General features: G+C 40.6%; 1 long non-coding RNA gene across 3 annotated transcripts in view; it reads left to right on the top strand.

The window, feature by feature from the left end:
* The window catches only part of LOC307204209, a 39,781-nt gene that overhangs the window by 23,268 nt on the left and 4,899 nt on the right, over positions 1-11,614 (top strand). For all 3 annotated transcript variants that reach the window (XR_013833525.1, XR_013833526.1, XR_013833527.1), the window contains one exon: positions 8,313-8,431. This is a non-coding gene — a long non-coding RNA (uncharacterized lncRNA). The remainder of the gene's footprint in view (positions 1-8,312; positions 8,432-11,614) is intronic.

The following is an 11,614-nucleotide window of genomic DNA, read 5'->3' on the forward strand; positions in this document are numbered from 1 at the left end:
TTCAAAGGGAAAAGGGCTTCTGTTCTTTTAAGATTTAAGATTTGGGATTTAATTTGTAAATGCTCATCGGCAACCTATCTATCTGTCATCTATCTATCATGAGGTCCGGTGCCGAGGGCCTTCTGGCGGTTCCCTCATTGCGAGAAGCAAAGCTACAGGGAACCAGGCAAAGGGCCTTCTCGGTAGTGGTGCCCGCCCTGTGGAACGCCCTCCCATCAGATGTCAAAGAGATAAACAACTACCTGACATTTAGAAGACATCTGAAGGCAGCCCTGTTCAGGGAAGTTTTTAATGTGTGACATTTTAGTGTATTTTTGGGTCTTTGTTGGAAGCCGCCCAGAGTGGCCGGGGAAACCCAGCCAGATGGGCGGGGTACAAATAAATAAATAAATAATAATAATAATAATAATAATAATAATAATAGTAATTACAGTGGTACCTTGGGTTAAGTACTTAATTTGTTCTGGAGGTCTGTTCTTAACCTGAAACTGTTCTTAACCTGAAGCACCACTTTAGCTAATGGGGCCTCCTGCTGCCACCACGCTGCTGGAGCATGATTTCTGTTCTTATCCTGAAGCAAAGTTCTTAACCTGAAGCACTATTTCTGGGTTAGCGGAGTCTGTAACCTGAAGCGTATGTAACCTGAAGCGTATGTAACCCGAGGCACCACTGTATTATCTATCTATCTATCTATCTATCTATCTATCTATCATCTATCTATCTATCTATCTATCTATCATCTATCATCTATATCTATCTATCTATCATCTATCATCTATCATCTATCATCTATATCTATCTATCTATCTATCTATCTATCTATCTATCTATCTATCATCTATCATCTATCTCTATCTATCATCTATCTATCTATCTATCTATCTATCATCATCATCTATCTATCTATCATCTATCTATCATCTATCTATCTATCATCTATCTATCATCTATCTATCTATCATCTATCTATCTATCTATCTCTATCTATCTATCTATCTATCTATCTATCTATCTATCTATCATCTATATCTATCTATCTATCTATCTATCTATCTATCTATCTATCATCTATCTATCTATCATCTATCTATCTATCTATCTTATCTATCTATCTATCTATCTATCTATCTATCTATCTATCATCTATCTATCTATCTATCTATCTATCTGTCTATCTATCTATCTATCTATCATCTATCTATCTATCATCTATCTATCTGTCTGTCTGTCTATCTTTCCTGGAAAGTTGATCCTTGATCCAAATAAAAGGGATGGGGTGGGGTAGAATTATGGACTTGTATTTGGATGTCAACAACTTAGTGTGGTCGTTGCAAAAAAACTTGCATGCACAAGTCACACAGAAGACGCTTTTCTTGAAGCACTCATAGTGCCATCACACTACACAGTGGAAATAACATTTACATGCATTGCTGATCTGGGATGAAGTCACTTTTCCACAGCTGGATTTGTGTGCCCTTTAGGTGGCTACAGCTGCACACAGGAATTATATGAGATCCAGGACTAATCTATACCGATCAGTTAAAATGTTATAAATGCGTTATAAACGTGTGACACCAGAGGGCACTGTAGAGCAATGTAAAATCATCAATGTAAAATTGCATTGAGAGCTACATAACTTTTTTTTAAAAGCGCTTTTACAATCAGTATAGATCTAGCCCCAGAAGCACGGCGAAATAAAATGCATGCTTGTCATTTTTGTATTCCCTGTTGCCACTTCTGGGCAATGTGTGAAGTAGCTCTTCTGGTTGCAGGAAACCAGAATGATGAATATTACCCACTTGACCAGGGTATTTTTTTATTGCCACTTTTTGGTGATACATACAACCACAGGGAAGAAGTGGAATTGTGTTGTGTGTTAATGTGCAAAGGGCAAATTGCAAATGGACTCTGTAGCTTTCATGTCCTCTCATCACAGCATTCAGTTGTGATCATTAAAAGAATCCCTCAAATGTATTTGTTTGGTAATCAATTCTGGAATTTCTAGCTGGATATTCTAGAATATAATCAAGGCAGCTTACAAACGTTAAGACAAACTGTGTAGCAAAAATCTCTGGTGATTATGAGTTTACTAAGGGGCTGCATATCAGTGGTAGAGCACTTACTTGCCATGCAAAAAACCTTAGTCTGGAACCCCAGAAACCCATTGCCAGACAATAGTGTGTTAGTTGGCTCAATGGTCTGACTTGGAGTGAAGCAGCTTCCAATGTCCCTTTGAACTGCAGATTTCATTATGCGGTGAGAAAAAAAGAGCTTGTTATCAAACTTCCCTTAAAGTGCAATCTTATGCATGTTTCTTCAGAAGCAAACCCCTGCTTTATTCAAAGGAACTGACTCCCAATGTGTTTTTTAGGACTGCAGCTTTAAACATATTCGCTTTGCTGTCATCCTATCAGCTTGAATGGAAGTTCAATGGCTGCATTTTATGTTCTACTAACCTGCCCATGATAACAACAACATCAAATCACATTATTATTATTATTATTATTATTATTATTATTATCCTGTTGTTGTTGTTAATTTATTTATACCCTACCTATATGGCAGCTCCCAACAACAACAACAACAACAACAACATAATAATAATAAAGTGATAAAGCATCAAACATTAAAAACTTCCCTAAAATGTTTTTAAATATTATTTTATGTTGTTTTTAAGCAGATTGTTTTACTGCATTGTTGTTTGCTGCCCTGGTGTCAAGAACTGGGCAGAGGAGGAGGAATGGTGGAGACCGCCTCCCCATCTTGACCCTTCCAGGGAGGAGGAAGAGGATGACAGTTTAGAATTACAACAGTGGTTTGCGGGAGGTCACAGCTCAGAGGCAGATGAGGGGAAAAGTTGGGAAATAATGGAAGAGGAGGAGCAGGCAGAGCCGGAGCAGCAGCAGCTGGCTGGTTGTCATTAGAAAGCATTCCAGACCCACCTTCTCCCATAACCTGGCAAGCCTTAAAAGTAGGAGAGCAAAAGGCTCAAAGACAGAGGGCACATAGTAGCACCCGTAGAAGAGACAAGGTGAATGACGAATGAGAAAGTGGGAGAGAAGGGGGTGGAGATTCACTCGGAATGCCATTATCCAAGAGGCTGGGTTCTAGAGCTTCTCTCTGTAACGTTTGAAATAAAAAAGGATGGTAAGAATCTTTTCCTTGTCTTTATATTATCCTGGGCAACCAGCTGGGAGCCGCTGACAGCCTCCTGACACCTGAGCTCTATTGGGAGGAAGGGTAGAATAGAAATTTATTAAATAATAATAAAACAACTTCTGGAGGGCTGTAGGTTTTTGATCCCTGACCAGCACCACATTTATTGTTGTTATTAAGAATTACATCTTTCAATCAAGTGATTATTTGGGTGCAGAATTTAGAGTCTAGGCTGCTTTCATAATAAAAAATGGGAAACAATTTATAGCTCTGCAGTGCACCAAGAATGAAGATTGTGGTAGGTATGGTGACTCACAGTATTAGAGGAATCAGAGCTGAAAAAAGCAAATAGACATAACGTCACATTTTATTGCATTTTTAGCTTGTCACAGCCTTTGCGTTTCTACGGTAAATGTAGCTGTATTTGCATTTATTCTAATGCTCAGTGCCTCGCTTCAGAGTTGTCCAAATGATGTATGTAGGCGTTAAAAGCATTCGGGGGAAATGGAAGTGTTTGGATAAGACTTTCGGTTTTTTAGATGTGTCATAGTTCAAAGTCATTAGAGTCTCGATTCTTTCAGATTACCTATTTTCTTTTCTAAAAAATAATAATAATAAAAAAATACCGGCTGCAGATCATCGGCTTCAAGCTTCCTCGGATTCCCTTGGGAAGGAACATTGACACTGAGAGCAAACATGACGTGCTCAGCTCATATTTTAAGACAAGTTACAGCAATTGGGCTTGCATTTTGCTACTTTTTGCGTGCGCATCCTTCACTCATGTGCTGTCAGCTGCAGAGTATGAACACAATTCAAAACTGGAAGAGGGTTTTAAATTAATGCATTGCATGAAGGCAGTGAGGCACAGGTTCAAGGCAAATGATTTAGTTTAAACTGACTTAGAGCGGTACCACATAAGAAACATATGTCGGCTGCCATAAAATAAGGCCTGTATTGAGTTTCTCCTTCATCTCTGGAACGTCCAATGCCGCTTAACCTGTGTCTTGAGTCTTGACATCATTATTCTGAAAGCCTATATCAACGGTTGGCAGTGTAGCACAGGCAGGAGGTCATCGCTCACCTGCCTTCACAGTCTTCAGTATAACTACGGCAGAACTGAATTTATGGTGGCGAGTACAATCCCCCCAAAAGGACATGGGTGGTGCTGTAGGTTAAACCACAAAGCCTAGGACTTGCTGATCAGAAGGTCGGCAGTTCAAATCCCCGCCACGGGGTGAGCTCCCGTTGCCCGGTCCCTGCTCTTGCCAACCTAGCAGTTCGAAAGCACATCAAAGTGCAAGTAGATAAATAGGTACTGCTCCGGCGGGAAGGTAAACGGCGTTTCCATGCGCTGCTCTGGTTCGCCAGAAGCAGCTTAGTCATGCTGGCCACATGACCTGGAAGCTGTCCGCGGACAAATGCTGGCTCCCTCGGCCAATAAAGTGAGATGAGCGCCGCAACCCCAGAGTCGGTCATGACTGGACCTAATGGTCAGGAGTCCTTTACCTTTACAATCCCCCCACAGGGGGCTGAGCCACAGGCCACTGATCAAAATAATAATGATGATGAGTGATGATGATGATAAACAGAAGGTGAGAGGGAGGAGGGCATGCAAGTAAGAAATATTGAGGGGGTGCCAAATTTTGTCCTTGCTCAGGGCCATATTACCAAAGTATGACCTGACTGCTAGCTCCTGTGAGATATCGGGGTGAGGTATGAAAAACTCAGTGCAGTGTGGCTGCTGAGGTGGAGCCAATCCAACACTCCTGTTATGTCTGTACCACACTGAGTTCCCGATGTTTCCGCCTCTCAAGAACTGACAGTGGAACCGGTGAAGGAAAATGCGAAGGAACTTTTAAGTTGTATTACATATTATGGACCAGTAGAGGGTATTCAACATGGGATTGCCATTTTTGGCAGTAGCCACAGTGTTTTTGAAAACCTGTATCTCTTCCCTTTGAGTGTAATTTTTTTAATTCAATTTCTGTTTTACATTTTAGAATATCCACTTAAACAACCTTAAATTATCAATGACTTCCCCTCCTCTCTTTCCATGGTTCATTTTGCACAACATAAATCCCTGCATATTTTATATAAACTAAACCATTCAGTACCCCATTATTACATCCATCAAAACTTATTTACACTGTTGAATTTATCTTAATGTGGCCCACATTTTCAAATAAACACAAAATTCCTCCATATATTCAATAAATATTTTCAAATCTTCTTTAAACATATGTTCTTCTTGTTCTCTTTTTCTATATTTTAAGAGTGCAAGCTGTGCATATTCAATCAATTTAAGTTGCCCATCTTGTTTAGTTGGGACTTAGCTCGTTTTCCATTTTTGGGCTAACAAAACACAGGACATGGTAGTGGCATACATAAATAAACATCTCTTCCCTTTGTAGCAGGCTGGGTTTACTTATATAAAACATCACAATTCAGGTGTGCATTGTTAGATTCAGATACCATATCTGCATTAAAGATAGGAACCGAAGAGTTACCGTAGATATTTCAAAATTAAGTCTAGGTGTGCAGCAATGCTGGGTTTTACTATGAAAGAAATGAAAAATAAATTAGCTCCTCAGTGGGGTTTCCACATTGAGAATTTTGCATGGGTTTCTGACAGACAGAACTGGAGAGTGTAGGAAGACGATCAGTTGAAATGATCAGTGTCATGAATCATCCTCTTATGGAGAAATCGGGGCTATTTCCTTTTTCTTCTTTACCCGAGGAAGGGGGAGAACAAGGGGCATGACAGAAGCATATGATGGTGGGATGGATACAGGGAAAGTGGATCGAGATAAGGACTAAATCTCCCCAGACATCAACAGGATCATTCAGTGAAGCTGGGAAGCAGCAAATCTGGGACAATGAAAAGGATGCATCAACATACTGGATGGAACATATCATAGAAAGTTGTGATAGTCTTTTTTTTAAAAAAGGGGGTGGGGTGGGCGGGGCTTGAAAAAGAAATGCACAAGATAAAATGCCTTTTGTCTTCCCTACCTTTGCAATGAAAATACAGTGGTACCTCGGGTTAAGGACTTAATTTGTTCTGGAGGTCCGTTCTTAACCTGAAACTGTTCTTAACCTGAGGTACCACTTTAGCTAATGGGGCCTCCCGCTGCCGCCACGTGATTTCTGTTCTCATACTGAAGCATACTGAAGTTCTTAACTGGAGGTACTATTTCTGGGTTAGCGGAGTCTGTAACCTGAAGCGTCCTGAAGCGTCTGTAACTTGAGGTACCACTGTATGCTGTGCTGTCATGTTGCTGAGTCGACACATATAATATATTATAATTGAACTTTGAATATTGAAAGCAACTGTTCCCTGCCCCTTTCTAGCTATGTTTCAAAGGAACATAGGTGGGAAGCCTGCAAAAAGAGCACTTAATCCTTATAGCAGTAAACATCCCAGCCAGTATCTCCCATGTAGCTCATGAAAGGTCTCAGTCAATACCCCCTCAAAATCCACAATACAAGAGAGGCTGTTTGCTTGTCCTGCTCAGTTCCTCTCCTACATTGAAACAGATATCTATTTTGCTCAGTAACTCCCCACCCCCCAACAACATAGACCACAATCTATCCCCACTGAAATGCATGGAAGATATGCAAGAATATTACTGATTTGGCACAAGAGAAGATTCCAGTGGATTGGGCCCATAATCTTTTCATATATCACATTGTATTTATAGTAAGTTTAAGAAAGACAAAGAAAAGGAAGAAACTGTTTTGCTTAGTATGAAAGAAAGCCACAAAATGAGCATTCAGCATGAGGAGTATGTCAAGGAACAACAGTACCTTATACAACACTCTGGAAAAATGGTAAAAAGTACAAGTGTTCACACCATATTGTAAAGTAAATTCTTTAGAAATTGCTCTGTTATCTCAGAGGTAGCAGACATACCATATGCCGTGTCTAGCAGTTGCTATGGTAACTACTCTTAAAATTTTAACACAGGAGAAACGGTTGCCTAAAATCTCCATGGCTTGGGAGGCCATATTCTGCTCAATAGTTAATGCCCTGAGCTTCATTAATAATCTTAATGCAGATTTAGAGTTCCATTTTAAAAAATTGTATTTAAATTGCACCATAATTGTGGGATATGGTAGTATTTGATACTTCTGGTTTTAGGTAGGTTCACACATTACAGTTGTGATACTGAACCTGCCTGAAACCTTATTTGCGTTGTGGCTCCTTAATATGGAACCTGAGGTGTGCAGCGGGGTGTATCTTGTTAGCATGTATTGATTACCCCAGTCATGGACAGTCTCTGTGTCATCATCCAGCTATTCTAAAAGTGGCACACTGCATCCAGGAAGCTATAGCAGTGAGATGGGCTTGGCCAATATTGCAAGTCACTCTTATGACCACCATTTTATTATTATGCAGAGGCTGTTTCAAGTGGTCTTCACCTGGCTATTGCACAGCACACATTTTCCCATGGGAGCGAAACAAACCACAATAGACTCAGCTATACAGCTGCAAATATAAGGTTTTAAGTGTGTTTTAAGTGCATTATGCGAATAAGACACTAGATGGGGCCAGTGAGCTGATGGCAATTTCTACATATATTTCAAAATGTTTTTTTAAATTCACAGTGTTTTTTATATACAAGTAGACGAGTTCAGTATACAACATTAATGTCAGTCCTATCTACATTTCCTCAATCACGGCTTGAAAAAAAGCATTATGAGAAGCAAGAACAGGTCTATAGCTAAATTGGGTGGGGTGTGTGTGAAGTGGCTGTTTTGGGATATTGGGGCTTTCCAAAGGGAAAGAGTAGGCTTATCTTTATAATATATTCTCTAAAACGGGCTCCCTAAAAATGTTACCTAACTCAAAATTTGATGGTTGCTTTCTTTCCTCACAAAACAGGAGTACCCAGTTTTAGGAGAATAAAAAATACCGGTAGTTTTCACAGAAGGAAAAAGGGTGTGCAGAACAAGGCCAAAACCAAAGGGGTCAAGGGGTCAAAATACCTCCTGTGAAATTTCCTCTGTGAGGAAAGCTTAAAATGTTTATGGAATGTTAGGGGGTTTTTTGGGGGACGACGACAAGTAATGGAACGGGGGAATTCTAGACAGCATGGTGAAGATAAAGTACATAGATAATTTCTCTCTCTCTCTCTCTCTCTCTCTCTCTCTAGAACCTGAGGTCATCTGTCAAAGCTATTCTCAGGATAGAGAAAAAGAAGGGCTTCCTCCCCAAAAGCAGACAATGGAAATCACCACCACAGGATGAAGTATGGCTACTTACTACCACAAGGTGAAGTGTAAAGCCAACTTAGATGGCTTTAAAAGGGGGCATTAGACAAATTCAAGGAGGATAAGACTATTAATTGCTGCTTCTAGTAGTGCTGCTAGCTCCAGGATCAGAGTCAGCATGCCTCTGAATACCCTGGGGGACTAACAGCAGGCGAGTGTTGATGGAGTTAGCTGCAAAAACATCTATATTTTTAGACAGTGATACAAGATACATATAATGGCATACATAGGGTCACAGAAACACACAAGGGTTATACTGAATCTGTCAGTTTTGGTTTCTCTCTCTTTCTCCTTTTTCAGGTCTTATGTTTGGTTCACCTCATTTCCCCATACTTTCCTGAATTTTTCATTAAACAGCCACACGAAAATTTGCATATATTTTCATCTGCATTGCTGCTAATATGCACAGTATAATACACAATTTTCTCTAGTATAGGAATAACAGAATGCATTTTTTTATTTTTTATTTTCATTCATGCACGAAGTTTTGCATACACTTTCCACTCATCTAGGCAGTTTTGTACACATCCTTTGGTTGGAGAACTGCACCACAAAATCTGGAGAAGGGCAAATGGCAAAGGAGGCCTGTGTTTCGCTTCACGTACTCTTTTGCGAAGTATGAAAATACATCCATATTAAAATGCAAATATGATCTCCTCCATCCTAAATGCTATGTTGATGTAGTCAATTGCCCATGTATAAGCTTCACTGCATCATCACTTTAAAATATCAAGCAGTGGCCCCATCTGCAATACACATCTGAAGCATCATCATACCACTTTAAACAGTCATGGCTTCCTACAAAGAACCCTACATTGAAACAGATATCTATTTTGCTCAGTAACTCCCCCCCCCCCCCAACAACATAGACCACAATCTATCCACACTGAAATGCATGGAAGATATGCAAGAATATTACTGATTTGGCACAAGAGAAGATTCCAGTGGATTGGGCCCATAATCTTTTCATATATCACATTGTATTTATAGTAAGTTTAAGCAGTGGCCCCATCTGCAATACACATCTGAAGCATCATCATACCACTTTAAACAGTCATGGCTTCCTACAAAGAACCCTGGGAACTGCAATTTATTAAGGGCGGTGAGAGTTTTTAGGAGACTCTTATTCCCCTCAAGTGTGCCTCTGAATTTGAGTTAGTTGTGGTAAAAATAACAATTAACCCAGATGGTCACATGTGCCACAAGAATCACCACAAGAAATTATCAATATTTGAGTAAGCAGTTACCAGATCATAGACTGAATGACTGATTGCATTTTATATGCCATCTTTCTGTGAAGTCACCTAAGGTGGTTTGCAATTTTCAAAAGCCAAAACAAATATAAAGTTGGCCCTGGGGGTTGGGGAGGAACAGTTTGACTTGAGTGGGCCCTGATGTTGGCCACATTCACACCATAAATTTAAAAAACTATGATACCACATTAAACGATCATGGCTTCCCCCAAAAAATCCTGGGAGCTGTGGTTTGTAGAGGCTGCTGAGAGTTGTTAGGAGACCCTTATTCCCTTTGCAGAGCCACAATTTCCTGAGTGATTTCATAGTACAGTCATACCTTGGAAGTCGAACACCTTGCGAGTCAAATGTTTTGGCTCCCGAATGCCACAACCCTGGAAGTGAGTGTTCTGGTTTGCGAATGTTCTTTGGAACCTGAACATCCGATGCGGGTTCCGCGGCTTCTGATTGAGCTTCCTGCAGCCAATCGGAAGCCGCGCCTTGAATATTTTGGAAGACGAACGGACTTCCAGAATGGATTCCGTTTGACTTCCGAGGTACGACTGTTTTTTAAATGTTTGGTGTAAATGTGGCTGCTGTCTTTGCATGAACACTCTTCTTCTTTTGCACATGGCAGTTGGTATCCGTTCTCCCTGTGAGGGGACAGTCTGGCAGGAGCAGGCCCTGATGTTGTCTTTGCCTGCCTCTCTTGTTCTCTTCTTCCTTTCCACAGGGATGTTAAAAACCTGGTAATAACTAGCAGCCTCCACAGTGGACAATACTACAGTGGTACCTCAGGTTAAGTACTTAATTCGTTCCGGAGGTCGGTTCTTAACCTGAAACACCACTTTAGCTAATGGAGCCTCCTGCTGCCACCACGCTGCCAGAGCACGATTTCTGTTCTCATCCTGAAGTAAAGTTCTTAACCCGAGGTACTATTTCTGGGTGAGCAGAGTCTGTAACCTGAAGCATATGTAACCCGAGGTACCACTGTACACTGCAGGTGCTTTTTCTATATATTAGAGATTTCTATCCATCCAAATGGAATTTTAATCTCCTAAATCTTGGTGCATTTGTGAGGGTCTTTGGCAGAGGATGGGCCAAATACACACCAAGTCTCAGAATGTCGCCATCCCTGCCCACCCCTGATTCTGGACAGGTGCATTACCTGCTCCCAAATTTGCTTTTTGGGATGGAAAATAGAGGGGCAAAAACTCTGGGGAGTTCTGAAAGCACATCAGTTTGATTTCGCAAAATTAGGGAATCTGAACAACTAAACCATACTCTTTCGTTTTTGGCTCAATTATATTCTTTCAAAGGATGTGTGAAAAAGTAATGGGCCACACAATTAGTAATTATAAAAGAACAGAGTTGCCTGTGTTTTTTTGGAACTTGTGCATGGAGAGCTCAAATGTTATCATTGCAGGATTTAATTTAACGATCATTTATTCCCAAACTTGGCTGTGTGCTTTCATTATTCTCCATGCCCTGGTGTGTGTGTGTGTGTGTGTGTGTGTGTTTAAATGAGAGAATCATTGGGAATTCTGCACATGTCCTCATCCCAATAAACACATTTTAGATGTGGCATTTTGGGGCATTTAATCACCAGTATCCATCTTGTCTTTGAAGCTGGCTACATGCTACAGTGGTACCTTGGTTTTTGAATGTAATCCATTCCGGAAGACCGTTCGACTTCTGAAACGTTCGAAAACCGAAGCATTTACTTATGGAAGCATTTACTTACGGAAAACTCAATACAGAAGCAGTGTGGCATGTTCAGCTTCCGAAAAGCGTTTGAAAGCTGAAGCAGTTGCTTCCAGGTTTTTGGCGTTCGAAAACCAAAATGTTTGACTTCTGAGACGTTCGAAAACTGAGGTACCACTGTATAGGCCAAATGGTAGCTATAAGCTGCCTCTGGTAGGACTGCCTCCAGGTCTAAGGGATCCCTTTTG

This window comes from Podarcis cretensis (assembly GCF_951804945.1).
Source record: "Podarcis cretensis genome assembly, chromosome: 1".
Lineage (NCBI taxonomy): Eukaryota > Metazoa > Chordata > Lepidosauria > Squamata > Lacertidae > Podarcis > Podarcis cretensis.